Source organism: Lactuca serriola, chromosome 7 (genome assembly GCF_051521515.1).
Source record: "Lactuca serriola cultivar US96UC23 chromosome 7, Lser_US96UC23_V15, whole genome shotgun sequence".
Lineage (NCBI taxonomy): Eukaryota > Viridiplantae > Streptophyta > Magnoliopsida > Asterales > Asteraceae > Lactuca > Lactuca serriola.
The window spans coordinates 85399569-85419119 of NC_136414.1; positions in this window are offsets into that span (position 1 = coordinate 85399569).

Here is a 19551-nt window from a genome sequence, read left to right on the forward strand (position 1 = left end):
ATGAATAAAACGTACATTAGTTGTCGTCATATTTTATATTTATATATGAATAAGATATTTATCTGACTTTTGTTACTATTAATTTGTTATTCATATATGAATAATTAGTATAAATGATACTTAAATTTTTAAAAAAAAAATTATATATTTTTATTCATAAGTGAATAACGAATGTACTGTAGCAAAAAACTGATGCATTTTTATTCACTTATGAATAACGATAACTGAAAATATAAAAAAAATATATTTATCTTAAAAGTATATCAATATGGATGTTTATTTGTAGAGAATAAAAAAACTATGAATTTTGGTATATTTAAAATCATTTTTCGATAAAAATAACTTTTTAAAAAATAAAAAAACGAAAAATAACTATGTTTTTTAATATATTAAGGTAAGATTAACATAGTTTAAGGAAACATGTTATGTTGGAAATATATGTGTATCTTTATCCATTTCCGCTGTACAACGGATTTTTTTGCTGCAAAAATAAATGAGTGGCTAAGAATGATTCTCCATTCTCAACATTTTTTTATTTTCTCAATTGAACTTATATATATATATATATATATATATATATATATATATATATATATATATATATATATATATATATATATATAAGTTCAGGTTCATTTGAGACCATTCTAATTTTGTGAGACCAAATCTAAAAAAAAAAATTAAATGCAAATTAAATAGAAAAATCTAAAAATTCTTTTTTTAAATATTATTTTCGGAACTTGAATTAACTAAAAAAATATTAAAAAAAAATAAAAAAAAAATCCCGTTTTTTTTTTTTTTAAAATACGTGAAATATTCTAATAGAATATTACACTGTACATATTCTAAAAAATAATTTTAAAATGCAAAATAAATGGAAAAATCTAAAAAAAAAATTTAATATTATTTTCGGAACTTGAATTAAGTAAAAAAAGTAAAAAATAATAAAAAATAAATCCCATTTTTTTTTTAAAAATACGTGAAATATTCTAATAGAATATTACACTCTACATATTCTATAAAATAATTTTAAAATGCAAAATAAATGGAAAAACCCAAAAATTCTTTTTTTAAATATTATTTTCGGAACTTGAATTAACTAAAAAAAATAAAAATAATAATAAAAAAATGCGTCTCACGGTCTCACAAAATTAGGCCGTCTCACGTGAACCTAACCCTATATATATATATATATATATATATATATATATATATATATATATATATATATATATATATATATATATATATATATATATATATATATATATATATATATCTTAGTAGACATGTTTTGGATAGATATATAGGGTTCATAGAGGACCTCCTACTTTAATAAAAGAAGATTATGATGAATTTAGAAACTTAAAAACTAATAATTAATTGATTCGATTTGTAACTTTCAATCGTTGATATATATTTGTTAATATCTCAATAAACTTCATGATTTAGAATTATAATTGTTATACGAAAATATTTACCTACAACCACTTTTGTTTGTAGAGAAAAGGATCCACAAACAGTATGAAATGAAAAAAGTGCATATATGGCTAGTCGTCACCAATGAGTCCATAACCCTTGCATCGCGAATCAATTTGGTGTGAGGCACTCGATAATTTTGATCAATTAAACAAAATTATTAACATTGCAACTCTAAGGTGTGGAGGGCACTCAATGCTCATGATTAAGGGGTTTTTTGGTATGGTCTGAATTTTTAAAATCTAGTTTTTTAAGAGTTATGGATTTCTAAGATAGCCTTAATTTTTAAGATATGAATTTTTAATATGATGTTTGGTTGGTGCTCTTTCTAAAAATAGGTTAAAAAACCTTTTCCTTATTAAAAAGATAAGTAATGCTATAAAGTTGGTTAAAAAACCAAAAGTATGGTTCTAAAGATGAATATGTACGTAGAATGCTAAAAACAATATGTAATGCTTTAAATTAGGCTAAATATCAAAAGTCGGATTCTTAAAAATAAATTTAGTTTTTTTTTTCTTCATGAAAGTAGGATGCTAACAATAAACATCAAACCTTTGAAAAAAATCCCATCAAACTAGGAAGCTAGAATTGAACATAATACTTATGAAATATTTTATCCATCCAAGCATGATGCTAAATATAAAATTACACCAAATATTACAAGAAAATACAGTTAAACTAAACAACCTAATATTGTTTCATAACTACTGGCCAATATTTGGGTCAACATCACACCACATAATGAAACAATGTATCACTCAACATCTTCTCAATAGCCTCGTCATCATGTCCACATCTCCTTAGTTGCAATAATTAATGAAATAATGTATATAATCATTTTAGTTCTTGAAGGCGTGAATGAAAAAATGTTGCCAATCTGTAGACACACACACATACAAGACATCTTCATTTCACCATCAGTTGGCGACAATGGAGCTCAAATTGATTAAGAAGAACTTGTTGAACAATTTATGTTTCAACAAACACTCCATATGCATGTCTCTTTTGTTTCCCAAACTTGTTACTAGTCACTCCCACAAGATTAAGCCGAATATCAACTCTAATATTATAGGGCCATCAAGACAGAAACCATGTTTAAAAAGAAAGAAAGAACAACTAGCTACCCAAAAAAGTGAAGCCAGTTATTCTGTCACATATATGCATTATACAAACGTCTAATTATGTAACACATAGATTATGGTATGTCCCTTTTAGTCCTTGGGTTGTTGATTTATTGCAAAAGAAGTCCCTTCGTACGTTGGGCATATGTTTATGTACGCTTAGCGTACAAGGTTAAGTAAAGTCGGGATCTTGAGCCACATATGCGGGGCGTATGTAGCAGTTCACTAAAACCCTAATTTTAGGGCATGAGTCATGTTTAAGCTCACTTATGACCTTGGACCCTCACTCTTATCATCCTCCACTGCCTTTGAGCGTCCCTCAAAACCCTAGTACCCTTTGAGAGTGATCCTTGAGCTTGAAAATAACCTTGGTGGCCTTTTTGGTATGTTTGAAAGAATAAGAAATTGGTAAGCAAGCCTTGGACGTGGTTGAGCTTCAAGACCCTAAATCTACATCATCTTAGGAGGCTTTTAGAGGTAAAAATCTCATACCTTGTTAATGCTTTTATAAGCTCATTTTTGGTCCATGGATACTTTTTTGTGAGTTCGGGCAACTCTAGAAGCTTTTAATGCTAGATCTTAGTCCCCTTGGTGTGTTAGAGGCATAAAAAGATTATTTTGATGATTGTTATGGCACCATGCATGAATATAGGTCCTTAAAGTGAGTCTTAATGGACAAAATGGGATGTTCGGCTCCCATAAGGCATGTAAAGGCATAAAGTTGCCAGCTTTATGCCCTAGGACCCCTTAAATGACCGAGATTTGGATGTTGACGAAGTGACTGCATGGATTAAGCACTTAATGGTTAAAAGTGCTTAACAACTTAGTACGTTGGGTGTACTAAGATGTACGCCGTGCATAATGCTTGAAGATCGAGTATGCTAAGCGTACTAATGTTACGTTGTGTTTACGCCCAGTAGGTTGTTGGTAAATTATTGGACTTTTGTGACTTTTGGGCCTTTGCCTGTCTAGGATAAGTGGGCCTAGTTTTCTGTTTTGGGCCTTGTGTGTCATGGTTTGGGCATTTTGGGCCATGGAACCCGTAATTATGGATGGGCCAAATATGGTTAGGCCCGTTATAGCAAAGGCGAATGGGTCATAATTTAGGAGTTGGGCTTAGAGTTTTGGCCCATGTTTTGGGTCTGTGACCTAATTCTGATTAGGGTGATTTGTGTATATTTTTTGTGAGATTGTCGGATCAGTAGTCGAGTTGTTAGTGTTTACCAACAGACTGAGGTGACTCTTCTCACTATATCCATGGGTCGAAGGCACCAATGTCGGCCCATCACTTGTCATGTGGAATGATAATTGTCTATGTAGTTTCTTGTCTAAAGACCTCGGGGGTAGCCCTTGGTACTTTTATGGACGACCATGGAGTAGCCCATGGCATGGAAGACCATAGGTGTAGCCCATGGCACTTGGAAATCAAACCATGGGGCTAACCCATGGCATTTCAGGAAAAAGACCTTGGGGGTATCCCATTGCAATTGTTTGTATGTTATGTGGTATTGTGGGGAAACTCATTAAGCTTTTGTTTACAATTTGTATTGTGGTTTCAAGTACTTTTGGTACTAAAGGGAAGGGTCCGGCTTGATGGCGCAACATTCACTCTCCACTATTTTCCACACTTAATGATGTTGTTACTCTGCTTATTTGACATGTTTATTTTGTAATGGATTTTGGAAACAAATTATGGTTGTAATCCTTAATTGAAAATGAAAAAAATTATATCCGGTTTTTAGGTTGTTACAAGTTGGTATTGGATCTTTGGTTTGAGGATTTGAGCACATTATCAGGTTTGTTAGAACTCAAACAGAGGAAATGATAATCTTTTAAAAAGAAAAAGAATCGCATTTTTCTGAAAAAGGTTTTCTTAAGTAAAAAGGAAAATTGCAATATGTGCGATCGACCGAGGTCAAGTAAGTGTTTCCCAAAATTAACCATGCTTATGTATTGTGATTCGTATGATTGATATGTGAAGTGCATGCTAGAGTATGGCTAAGGATACCATCAGGGATTATGTGCTAGAATTTACTGATTTGTGTGATGTCTTATAGCCTTGGAAAATTACATGCCATATATTTTGTGGAATCGATGTTGACTCTGTAGTTGCTAAGTGTATGCTTTTGAAGTTATATACGATTAGGATTGCATAGCCCTAGAATGATCGATTCTGCCTCATTTCCTATTCCTTTTTTTTTTGTTGTGGACTTAGGGTAGAAACTTTATTTGACAGTCTATGTGATTCTATTTGTGTATAACTTGCATGTATAAGGCAACCTACGGTGCTAATTGAGGTTTATAGTTCTGTGAGGATTGAGAAATCCTAGAAGAGTCTAGGATGTGTGTGTCTTGTGTTCTATGAGTTATGTTTCTGAGTATTGTTGGGTGAATTAGAGGTATCAGGTATGACCTTGAGGAAGGTATAGGTATGTGTGGAAAGTAGTACTGGGCCCGTACTACTGAAAGCATAGGACCTGTACCCGAGACAAGAGTGGACCAACTCCAAGGAGTCTGGTGAGGAGGAATCCCTTCGAAATTCTTTATCGATTGTTTATATGTTGTATTTTCAGTTGAGCATGGTGATGAATACACGAGGAGGTTCAGGTTCGGGATCGGGTTTAGGTTCCAGTGCGGAACAGATTGATGAGAGGTTGTGCGAGTTTATCGCAATCGAGGTTACTCATGACATCCTTGATGCTACCTCGATGATTTTCAGTACCGTCAAGGAAGGGATTAAATGTGATCATCAGGATGGACTAGTTGGGGCCCAATGGTGCGGTGATTGATTGTAAGCGGGAGTTGGTGATAGTTTGAACCCCAATTGGGGGAGAACTAGTTATTACTGGTGAGAGAGCTTCGCACGGTCCAACTCTCTGTTCAACTGCGAGGGCTAGGAGGCTTCTTCAGCAAGCATGTTCTGGGTTTCTGGCTTATGTTTCGAATACGCAAGTTGAGGCCACGTCAGAGTTGAGTAGGGTACCCATTGCACGAGATTTCCCGGATGTCTTTCCCGAGAAGTTTTTAGGAGTGCCTCTCGAGTGGCAGGTTGAGTTTCGGATTGATTTGATGCCTAGTTCGGCTTCGATAGCCAAGGAGCCATATCGTCTAGCACTACCTGAGGTGTAGAAGTTGTCTACACAACTGCAGGAGCTGCTAGACAATGGTTTTATCCGTCTGAGAAGTTCCCTGTGGGGAGCACCGATCATGTTCATGAATAAAGAATAATGGGCCACACAGGATGTGTATTGATTATTGGGAGTTGAACAAGCTAACGGTGAAGAACCAATACCCACTTCCGAGGATTGACGAATTATTTGATCAGCTTCACTGTACATCTTGGTTCTCCAAGATTGATCTTTCGTCAGGATACAAACAGATGAGGATCAGGGACGAGGATGTACAAACGACGGCCTTTAGAACTTGATATGGTCATTACGATTTTGTAGTGATGCCTTTCGGGCTCACCAATTCACCAGCAACATTCATGGATCTCATGAACCGGGTTTGCAGCCCGATGTTGGGTCGGTCTGTGATTGTTTTCATTGATGATATTTTGGTCTAGTCTAAGACCTATAACATCCATAAAATTTTGAAAATTTTAAAACTTCTAAATAACTCCAAAAACCATCATTCATTACAAAGTATATTCAAAATAGTTCAACATCAGAGAAATCCTAGAAATCATAAAACAAATATGAGGAAGTGCACGATCATGTCATCGCCTTCCCGTGATCCTCAGAAGTACCTGAAACATAATACAAAATTGTAAGCTAGAAGCTTAGTAAGTTTCCCCCAAAATACCAATCATAACACCAAAACCAGAATAATATCACAAACAACATGCATTCAGAGCCTTCAGTCTGACTAGAAAGCCCTATCGTCCTACATTCTATCTGGTACACTCATAGAACCTACAACATGACTGGAATGTTCTCCGTACCTTCGGCCTGACTGGTACACCCTACTAGCCTTCAGTCTATCAGGGACGCCCTAGGTCTCTTGGCATGCATCAAAAAGCAGGATCGCCTCAACCCAACCGCACATAACATGTCGACATATACATAACAATTAAACACATAACCAGTCAACTGACAAATAGAGAGATCTTAAAGATCACTAAGCATAGCATCATCCTACTATCAGGATACAAATCTAACAGATCATTACGATACCCAATCATGCAATAATCAGGATCACAATCCGAAAGGTCCAGCCTTTGTGCCTTCAACCCAACAAGTACAGTGAGGAACACTCACCTCACAAGCATCATGACCAACCCATCAAAACCTCAAAATACCCAAAATGCCCTCAAAAGTTAAACTTGGTCAACCATGGTCAAAGTCAAGGTCAACAGTCCGTGTTAACCCAACTCGTCAAGTGCATCTACCCACTCGTTGAGTTCCTTTAGTACTTAGAGAAACAGGGAAAAACCGAGCTAACTCGTCGAGTTATCAAGACAACTCGTCGAGTTCCTACAGTATCTAAAATAACAGGAAAACTCGAGTCAACTCGCCGAGTTGTTAGGACAGCTCATCAAGTTTTTCCAAGTTAACTCATTCAGTCCTTTTTCGTCCCTTCCAATGCTCAAGAATGCAGATCTGGAACCCACGAGATGGAAAACCACGTAAAGTTGCTAACTTTACGTCCATGCATAACACAAGGAGGCTAAAACACCCAAAGAATGCTTAACAACGACCTAAAGCATAAAGGTAGGCCTATAACATGATAAAGCTTGAAGCTTTAAGCCCAAAGAGGCCACAAAGCATCTGGATCTGAAGTGGAAACTTCAAGAAATGCCCAAACCCAAGAATGACTCCAATATGAGCCAAAATGACAATAAATTTTCAAGGGGAAGATCTAAGCAATAAATGACCAAGGTATCAACTTTATACCTCAAAATGGTTGCAACAACAGAGAAGATTCCAGATCTACACCCTTCCTCTCAATCAAACCTATTCAATCACCAAGCTCCTTCAAAAGATCACCAAAAATCACTCCTCAAGCTCACACACACAAACACACAAAAAGGGAGAGAACACACGAGTTAGGGTTTCTCTGGACAGGGGGCGGATAAAGAGGCCATCTAAAGGCTATAAGTCCTTTAAATAGGGTTCAACACCCTAAAAATTAGGGTTTCATAACTAGGCACCAACTCGTCGAGTTTTCCTTAACAACTCGTCGAGTTGGTACAAAAATATGTGACGCCCAAGAGCTTCCAACACATCGAGTTGAGGACATCAACGCGACAAGTTCAGAAGGGAAAAATTACCTTTTTAGCCATCAATCTCATATCTTGGAGTCGGGATGTTACAACATGTCACACCCCTGAACCAGGACGATGGAAACGTCCGGGGGCAGATGACGTCATTGTATAGTACATAACAATCAAATATGAATGAAACATAGCATTACAATTGGCATACATTGAAAATACACACTTACATAGTTTACATATTGTACTTGTTTATTAGTTACACAAAAGTGAAAAAAGTAAAACATCATAAGATTTCCCCACTTGATTTCATAGCAGAGCTGATAACCTGTTATTTGATCCCTGAGAATACAATTCGTTTTGAAAAGCATCAACTAAAAAGTTGGTGAGTTCATAATTATTTTTGTGCAAAAATTGTTTTGCACTTGATTAGAATAGTTCTCGTAGTACTTCCAGAAAGTCTGATATTTTCTATTACAATGATTTGTAAGTCTCGTTCTAAAACCGTCAATATATGCATGCATGCCCTTTGGTTTCTTTTGTTTATATTTGTAAAGAGTGCGTTCCTAGAAAATCCCATATTTTCTGATGTATGAAAATTTGTAGTCTTAAACCCTAAGACCAGAAGTGTAAGTGACTACATACTTGAAAAATGAATTGTAGTTTTATGGTTTAAGAAAACCGATGAAGTGTAAGCTTCCTGTAAACCAAAATAGTGTTGTTAATCCCTATGTGAGTCGTTACAACCATACTTGATGTGACTGAATGCATGCAGGACGTTCTTCAGGCGTCGATTTCTGTAAGATATTTGTCACCTTAGAGTAGCCCATCTAGCTATAGCAAACAGCTCAGGTGTGGGGGTGTCAACCCGTATAGATCTATATACAGTTACCTCACTCTCCCTCCAGCAGACTCTGGTTATAATTATAGGACTTACGGTGTACGCTAGGTAGGTACAGTAAAGGAGTGTCTCACAAGAGCCTTAACAGATTTACGTGAACTATGACTCCGTCCTACTTGCAAAATAAGATAATTATGCCTTTAAATAATTATGATTCCTTTGAAAGTGTGGTCTCCAAACTATACCGATTATAGTTTATTATGTTTGTTTGTCGAGGCAATTTATATGATCATATATATAAATACATATAAGTTAACATGTCTAGATGTTCTAAAAGTGTATATGTATGTATATATATATATATATATATATATATATATATATATATATATATATCATATAAATTTACATCTAACACAAGTATAAGAACTTTTAGCATGATAAAAATAATTTCTTGTTTTTGAGTTTTCTGTCCCTGTTTTTAAAAAAATTATAGAAAAATCATCGTAAGTCTAAATTCGGATCCGTAAACTCTGATAGTTTGGAAAATGAGTCTAATTTGTTCATAATTTTTATTATAATTTTTAATGGCCTCAAACCAATGTGAAAATGTTCATCTTCACATACTAGTCCAAAATCATTCCTGAAATGACAGACAGTTTTGTAAAAATCACCAAAAATTGTAGAAAAATCTTATGAACGCGTACGAGTAGTCCTTAGAAAGTTATAAACCTGAACTACTTTTTATTACATAATTTTGAAAAAAATTAAGTTCAAGCCCGTTAAAACAGTCTGTAAATGGATCATAACTTTTCTATTGAAAGTTGAGGTTTAAGTTTAAGTTATACATGTTTGAAACCAACACTCATTTTTTCTATTTTTAAGGGTATAACCCTTATCCACAATTTTTTATGCAATATATATATTAAAAAACACATGTCTCATGATTTTTATGAAGTTGTATGACATAAACTCCATGTTCATGCAAATACCCAAAGGTTGAACACATTACACACCGGTACATGCAACTATCCATTAGTTAAAACGAGATTTGAATTGAATTCCACCCCAAAGAGTATGAAAAACATGAAAAATACTAGGGTATGAAGCTCACCTTGGGAATTTTCGAGATGTAGAAAAAGAAGAGGAAGAAACTTTCAAGCCTAGCTTATGTCTTGGAGAGATTCTCGAAATGTGGGTGTTCTAAGGAGTTTAACACACAACAAAGTGTGTAAATGGAATGTTCTAAGCATAAATATGAAGCAGAACACAAGAGTTAGACATGGACTTACCAAGTTTATGAACCTTGAAGGAGAGTTCTTTGAAGATAACACACACCCACGAGATTTTAGAGAAAGGAAATGAGAGAATTTGAGAGAAGAATGGAGAGTGTTCTTGAAACTTAGAGAGAAAAATGCTTAAAGTGTGTGGGTGGGATGGGGGTTTGCGGCCGAGAATAGAGAATGAGGGGGAGAGAGTAGGGGTTGACTTATGGAGGGGTGATGGGAAGTGTATAGACGTTTGGTGGACAATGGCTTTGAAACATGGTGGACAATAAAGAGGTGGCATGGCTATTTTTCCAATCACATTTTTTTAATAGCCCAACTAGCCCAAGGGGGTCCTCGGCCCAATCGGTGGCCCAGAATAGAGGTGTTCGATTTTTAACTTGACCCACTAGATTTTTCGGCCCAATAGGAGGGCCCAATGAGGGTCTTCGGCCTAAGAAGGCTCATTGAAGTGTTTTCGGCCCAATAAGGCCCAAAGAAAGAGTCTTTGGTATAATAAGGCCCATTAAATAATTCTCGGTCCAAATAAGGGGTTTTCAGCCCACTATAAAGTCCAATAGAAGTTTTCAGTCCATTAGGGCCCAAAGAGAGGTTTTCGGCCCAAAAAGACCAATTTAAGAAGTTATCGGCCCAATAGGGCCCAATAAAGACGTCTTGGTCTAATAAGGGTTTTTGGGCCGAGAATTCTTAGGCTAAGGCTCAAAATTGATTGGACTTGGCTTATTGGATCAAGTTTTGGAATTGCATGAGGTTGTTTCGGCCTAAATCATAATGTATGAACGTAGGAACTTAAATGGCATTGCAGTTTGAATTGCACTAAATGGGGTGTTGCAAGGTCACCTGGAAGAAATTGTTGTGAACAAGCTTCACATCTTAAACCCTAAATTGGTATTTATGACACAATACTCCCCCACTTGATCTAGGCTTCGGCCTCGAAGCCTGCCGCAGTTAACAGATTCGGATAATGCTCCTGCATCTCAGCCTCTAGCTTCCAGGTCCACTCGGACCCCTTCCGATGCTGCCACTGTACCATTACCAAAGGTGCCTCCTTGTTACGTAGAACCTTTACCCTTCTTTATAGAATAGTCACCGACCTCTCAACATAGTTCAGGCACTCAGGATCTTCAATAGTTGCTATGCTTGTCGGATGTATAGGATCTTCTGATTTGTCGTAGAGGGTTTCTATGGCCGGGGTTATTATATGGGTTATAGGAATCTTTGTCTCTGGTGGGATTCTAAGGGAGGATCCTAAATTGGCTAATGCATCTGCTTCTGTGTTTTCTTCTCTGGGAACTTGGGTTAGGCTAATGTTTTCAAAATCAGAATCTAGTTTTTAAGGATCTCTAGATATAATGCTAATCTTTCACCTTTCACTACATAAGATCCATTGAAGTAATTGGTTAATAATAAAGAATCAAAAAATACCTAAAGGTCCCTGATTTGAAGATCCTTATCTAATTGTAGTCCCATGATAAGTGCTTCGTATTTTGCTTCATTATTGGTAGTGTTGAATTCACAACTGACTTCCTGGGGTAGGATGTCCCCCTGTGGCGACTTTAGTATGATCCCTATCCCAGTTCCTTTTTTATTTGAAGCTCCATCTGTGAATAGTGTCCATTTTCCCAGGTGTTCATCTTCTAAGAGTTTCTTAGCTTCCATGTCTACTTCGTTTCGTAGATCATCACTAAAGTCAGCCACAAAGTCTGCTAACGCCTGTGACTTTATGGAGGATCTTGGTTCATATCTAATTTAAAACGTGCTTAACTTCACCTACCATTTTGCCATTCTTCCTGACATTTCTAGTTTTCTCGTGACATTCTTAAGAGGATAATTAGTTTTTACATATAGCATGCGTTTCGAAATAATGTCTTAATTTAGTGGAAGCAGTTATTAAGGCAAGAATTAGTTTTTCGATGTGAGAGTATCTGGTCTCAGGATCCAGGAGACTTTTACTTACATAGTAGATAGGGTGTTAATCACCATTAAGATCCTTGGCCACAACAGCACATACCACGTTTGAGGATACTGAGATGTAGAGAAGAAGTGGTTCGCTATCTACAAGCTACACTAGCATTGGAGCAGAGCTTAGATATTTTTTGAGTTCCTGGAAGGCTTTCTCGTGTTCTCCTATCCACTCAAATTTCTTGTTCTTTTTCAAGATATCATAGAAGGGCTTGCACCTTTCTAAGGATCTTGAAATGAACATGGTGATGCTGCTACTCTTCCAGTTAGCTTGGATGTCTTTTGTTGAAGATGGGGATTTCAGCTCGATGATTATTTTGATCTGCTCCGGGCTTGCTTTTATTCCTCTCTTGGTTACCATATATCCAAGGAACTTGCTCGACTTCATCCCGAAATCGCATTTGAGTGGATTCAACTTCATATTGTATTCGTACAGGATTTTAAATGCTTCCTTAAGATCTCTGAGGTGATCTTCAACTTCCATTGTAGTGTAAGAATATATACATGTTAGTGTTATGAATGTTGTATCTTCTTGATCGGATGGTTCCATCTGGATTTGTTGAAATCATGTTAAAGCGTCCATGAAGGTTAAGAGTCTGTGGCCAGCCGTTGCATCTATCATAGAGTCAATGTGTGGTAGAGAGAAAGGATCCTTAGGACAAGCCTTATTGAGATCTGTGTAGTCTACACATACTCGCCATTTTTCGTTTTTCTTTTGTAAGACAACCACGTTGGCTAGCCATCTTGGGAACTTTACTTCTTTGATCATCCATGTTTTGAGGATCTTCTCTACTTCTTCTTGGATGATCTAGTTTCTTTCAGGTGCAAAATTCCTTCTCTTTTGGTGTACTTGTCTGAAGGAAGGATCAATATTAAGTTTATGAGTAATAATACTCTTGTCTATACATGTCATATCTTCATGTTTCCAAGCGAATGTCTTGCTTCTGGTTCTTAGGAAGTTCAACAAATCTTGCTCGATTTGTTCAGGCATTGAGGATCCTATGAGTACTTTAGCTTCAGGATCCTCGATGCCCAGGGGCACTTCTTTCACGTCATGTTCCTTTGTTTCTAGAATATATTGTGCCCCTGTCTTAATTGCTATGCTTGTTGAGGTTTGGTTGTGGATTTCATATAGGTTTTATAACATTTTTTCGATTCTTGTTGGTCTCCCATGATCTTTACTGTCCCCTATAGAGAAGGCATTTTTACACACTGATGATAGGTTGACGGCACTGCTTTCATCTTGTGGATCCATGGTCTACCTAGTATCACATTATATGAGGATAAGGTGTCAATAACACAGAAATTTTGTATAGAGTTTACCCCTTCAATGTATATTGGTAGCTTTATCTCCCAAATCGTGTGTTTCTATGAGGACTGAGGATCTCTTGATTATCTCTGATTCATGGATATTCATTCTTTTCAGAGCGTCTAAGAGTACGATATTGACTGAGGACCCTTCGTCAACAAGGATCCTTCTGAAGAAATGTTTGGCCATATACACTGTTATCATGAGTCCGTCATGGTGAGGATCCTGAATTCCTTCCTTGTCCGTCTCGTCAAATGTTATCTCCTCACTGCTAATCATGGTATTCTTCCGTGGACTATCTTCCTTTTCTGTTTTAGAGGCCTTGGTGTGTCTTTTAGCCTGAGAATAAGAGCTACCACAGATATTAAATCTGCCTGAGATAACATTAATTATCTTAGCGTCAGAGGGTGGAGATTTTGGCTTCTCTGGGATCCTCTGACCATCCTGGCTGTTCTCCCTGGGTTTCTCTCTTTTTCTTCCGAGGATCTCTTTGAGGTGTCCCTTACTAAGGAGGTAGCTGATTTCTTTTCTTCGGGATATGCAGTCCTCCGTCACACGGCCAAAGTCTTTGTGGTAAGCACACCATTTGGACTTATATTTCCAAGTGGTCGACTTGTTGTCCCTCTTTGGCCATCTTGCTCTATATCCGAGATCCTGCAAAACATGAATTACACCTAAAACATCCACAGAAAAACAATAGTCAGTAATCTTAGGAAGTTCTTCTTCTTCTTCCTCATCTTCAAGGGCATTGACCCTGTGATGATCTGATTTGGAATGGAGCTTTGACTTGTAGGATCTTGAAGTCGAGGATTCAGCCTTTCTATTGGGATTCTCATATTGATTCGAAGAGTTGGTTCTCTTCTGGATCTCTCTATCCTCTTCGATCCAGATGAACCTCAATGCCCACTACCTGACTTCATCCAATCTTTTGCATGTGGTCATTACAAGGTCTTCATAGAAGGGCTAATCCTTTCTTAGTCCCATTTTAAAGGCCTCTACAGTGGTGGCCATGTCGATGTTGGGGATGCTCAGAGCTTCCCTGGAAAACTTGTTGACAAACTCCCTAAGTTTTTCCTTAAGATCCTGAACCACCAGGTAGAGATCAGTAGTGATCTTCTCGAAGGTTCTGCTGCAAGAAAAATGGTTATTGAAGATATTGACCAAGTGTGGAAATGAAGTAATAAAGTATGGGCGAACGTTTAGCAGCCATTTAAGGGTTGATCCTATAAGGGTTGAACCAAAGCCTTTACATAGGCAAGCTTCCTTCAAGTTTCCCAGGATGGGAATGATCTCCATGATGGGTTTTGAGCATTCTAACACTTCCTAAGTGTACATGCAACCCTAATAACCTTGAATCTATGTTTTCTCTATATACATGCAAATTTCTTTTTCAAGGTTATTTCCTAACTAGCATGGCATGGGGAATATATGAAACATAAAAACTAGTAGAAATACATACCTTGTTGTTGCTTGGATTCCTTCAAGACTTTGTGAGCCTAGCACCCCAAATATTGTGCCTCAAATGCTTCACACAACACCACAAAACTTGGAATAACTTGAGAGAATACTTCTTGCACTCAAAATCGGTTATGCCCTCTCTAGTAACCCCTAGGTCTGATTTTGCTAGCCAAAGGGTTCCTTTTATAGTGTTGTCGCAATTAGGGTTTTCACATGAATACTCTTAATTGTCATGACTCTTCATTTCCCATGACCCATGGGTTTGTAACTCCCATGGACTGTCCATGGAGCTCCATATGGTTATAACCAAACCCATAAACCATGGATCATTAATCCACCATAAAAGAATTGATGATTATCATAATCAACCCTATATATTTAATTAGTCTCACTTTGATCACCAAATTAATACTAGATTAATACTTGATCAAATACTAATTAAATAATACTATTATGAATATATTAGAACTTATAATATATTAATAATCATAAGTGCCTTATTCTCTTATCTAGTCTATCCAAGTATTGCAATGCCATGGAGCCCAAATGGACCATGCCGGGTCGGGTCAAGTTCATACCAAATAAAGTTATGGACTTAGACACTATATCCAACAGTCTCCCACTTGGATAAGTCTAATAACTATATTTGCAAATATGACTTCAAAATCCAACTAGCAATCGTAGCTCTTTCAAAGTCTCTCGGAACTGAGATGATGATGATACGCCATTTAAGATAAGTGATCATATAATCCTCTGTTCTCATGATATCAGCCGGACAAACACATGGAACATGGTCTTACTTATTGTCCAGCATTTGTTTCTCGATCTTTGATTTGTTTCGACATAGAACTAAATTGAACACATCAATTAGGTTCTGACCGGGCCCGGTACATAGGTCAAAACCAAATCATCGAGGGGCCCAGATATCGCTTCTATTTCTAGAAGGAACAGATAAACTTCGACGGATATGCTTGTACTAACTACTTGTTGAATTATTCACAAAGGCACGTTTTATAACATTGAGTTACCAATGCGTTTTCGTACAATCAATGAATAACCAACTCATAGTCAACAACTCATATCTCTAGGTTTGAAGATTTATATGATATTACCGTCTCACGATCACTCGAGATAAATTCCATGAAGTGATGCAAGTGAGCGTGGGTTGAATCCAATACATAGCCCTTATGAGTACTCATGAATGTTGTAGCAACCATTGCATTGTCTAAAGCACTTTAGACAAATCATACAAGCCAAATTCATGACAGTCTTGATTCATATCTACTTCCAACATATGACTGACTGTGGATGGGTTGAATAATATGATATATACCATAACATAGTTATTCTGGAAGTCAAAACATGCAAAGTGAAACACAAGAATAATACTAATCTTATATGGCCCCAACACTTTGAGTGTAAATAAAACACCTTTTATTTAAGCACCATATTGATTACTCATTATTTATGTTTCGATTAATCAACTTTATGCTTGAATTAAAACATTAGTTGTCCCATGCTCCAAGCATGTACACTATGGTTTTCCAAACAACAATTATGCCATACTCCAAGTATGCATACTATGTTTACATATGGTCCTCTCTTTGTGAAATAGATCAATTGACAATATTCCAAAGATGCTCATTTCACAATTCCAATCCTTGTTGTAAATGCAAGAATACCAAACTCTTGCCATTTACTGTAATCTGTTAGATTCTAAACTTATATGCAATGATCCCCTTGTAATAACTATGCACAGAAGTCACAAAGACTTGGAAACAGACATTACAAAGCATTCCAATGGAAAACAATTCCAAGGAAATGAAGTCTCAAATTCAAAGTACATTCCTTTGAACATCCTTCTTAGCATTAAGTTCTTTAATCTTACACAGATTCAAAGAATAACTTCCACCTCTGGAGACAATTCCATATTACCATTTTGACCATCACTTCTGAAAAAGAGTTGCCTCTTTTCAAAATATGTCAATATGGTCCTTACTCTATACTTCTAATTGTCCATGAGAAACCAATCTTTGGTAAACCTCAGATTGTCCTCGACAATTTGCTTAATCATTTTAGTCATTTCCAGTTCTATTCCTTTTTCCCTTCTTAATGCCCTAAGCATTAGGAAAATTTAGAATGGATGAATATTATAGTACATGCAATCGATCCTATATCCGAAGCATATGGGACATAATTTATGCTATAAAAATTTTTATTTGCCATGTTTTCATAGTTCGAACTATGAAGAGGGATGTCGTAATCATACTCGAATTTTGAGAATGTAACATATATAGAAATTCCTTATGTTGAACAATTCCAACATAACATTCATATATATATATATATATATATATATATATATATATATATATATATATATATATATATATATATATATATATATATATATATCCTTGACTAAAGTTGATAAAACTCAATCTAAGCTGGTAGAATTGGAATGAAGTATAAAATCCTCTCCCTTAATTATAGCAAACAACTTTTCAAAGCAAATTGAAAGTTTTGTTTTCTATAATTAACAGTGCTAACTTGCAATACTTAACATAATCATCATGCTCCCACTAGCATAATGATTACCAGCATAACACTTTATGCTCCCACTAGCTTTGACATGTACTCAGAAATCAACTGGACTTCTAGAAATCAATACTTTATTGACTTTCTTACCAAAGTTCATATTTCTGATACTAGATTGCTTTGATAAGACTTTATCAAAAAAACATACACCTTTCCTTATATAGCTCACATGTTTGTCTAGATCTTTTGCAATTCTCACTAGTTAGTGTGCTGGTTAACCACACACACTCCACTAGCTATATGAGAATGCAAATATCACAACCGCTATCTACTTAAAATCTTCTTAGTGGAAGCGTTTCCTCACCATCATTTTCATGAATCGAAGAGAAACCTTATGACACTTAGATTCTATTGTGTATGTGTTCTTTTCCATGTGAATTTTTTCAAAACCATAATCACAGGACTAGGTTAGTGACACTTCCAAATTCATATGGACTGAACTTGTGCAATCTTAATTTCTTGCCACCCGGCAGCACAAGGGCCTACCATTGCTTCCAGGTTGTTATGCAAACAGTCGAGAACTCTCAGAACTCCAATGCAAAGCCAACCTTAACTGGGATGAGCACGGAATATGTCAACACGATAGGTTACAAACCTCAAGTCGTGGGCTAGTGATTAACAAATCTCTTGATTAGTTCTTGAACCTATCTTAAGATCTTTTTAAGACTCCCACTGACCTCTTGACATATATGATTCTCTTTGTCAAGAACCATTCCTTGACAAAACAAATATTCAATAGTTAGTGCAGATTCTTATCAAGTTAAACACTTCCCATAATTGGACTTAGTTGGTCTTTGTTTTATCCAAAACATCACAACTAACCAACCTCAAATGTATGAGAGTAGGACACATCTTACTCTACATTTGACAAGTTTTATGAACTTTCTAAAGACTATGTCACTCAAGTTACAATCTTGGAGTATAACTCCAGGATTTGTTTTTGGAACGAAGTATGAATTATCTTTTGATTTAACCATTTCAACAATTCACGATTCCTCTCCTCAGCCAACATACACACTAAGGTGTCCTTAGAGGATCAATTGTGATATGGTTCCATAATCACTAAGATAATCATAAAACAAAATACACAAGTACTCTCCCATCTCTTCAGATTGGAGAAACTTTTATCTTTCTGCCTTATTTGATTCTTCTTATTCATTCTGCCATACATTGAAACTTTTCCAACGTTTCAGAATTACACTTAAACTCGTAAGCATAACCATATTTACTAAACTTTAGTAAATCATAATGAATAATCTTATCAACCTTTGTTGTGGACCTGACCAGCACACAACCAAGTGTACCCAATCTTTTAGTCTTTCACTTGACTCACATGTACATGTGAACAAGGAATTCACTTGACTCACATGTACATGTGAACAAGGAACTAGTCTTAATTTCCCAAAGATGAAAACTTCTCATTCATCATACAATACAAGTTTCATGATTCCAAGTTTCTATCCAACTAAAACTTAGGTAATGAGAATCTTTCCTTATTTGGTAAATTATGACACTACCACTAATGAAAGAATCAAATCCATTTACCCATATTGCTTATCAATGGAAACATATAAGCAACAATCTTTTTCACAAATGCCATTGTAAGGATACTTAAAATAAATAAAATCAAAACCATTTTTTTTTATTTTAAAACTTTTCGGAAAACTTATCCTTACAACCCATATGAAAACCTTGTTGTTATCTATTCCTAAGCAATATGTTTCAACTCTTAAGTAACAGCTCAAAATTTTGATCACCGAACCATGCGATCAAAATCCCTCTTCGCGATCAGAATCAGCATATACTTCCTTTAAGTTTCTTCACTTTTCTTTGATTCTTAAAACATCAACATGTGACCCAGTCACATCATGCAATAAGAATCTCATAATAGAAACTTAATAGAGTTAGACGATGGACTTTACCTGAAGTAGAGTCAAACATTTGACTTTACTATCCTTATGGACTTTTAGGTAAATTAGGCAGCTTCGCAACCAATGCCCTTCCTTTGGCAACAGAAACATATGGACTCTTTGGAAACGGTACACGGGACTATCATAGACTTAGCCTTTCTCTTTACCATTTTGTCAACCGAGTTGACTATGGCCAATCCCTTTCAATTGGGAAGAGAAAGTTTTTCTAGACTTCTAATGTTACCATTGTCAATGTCCATGGAAGTTTAGGAAGTTGATCTTCCACTCAAATTTTGCTTTACCAATGCTCCAAATCATTGCTGATTCAGCATCATCAAGCAAATAGGTAAGATCATTAAGGGTCATGTCGTG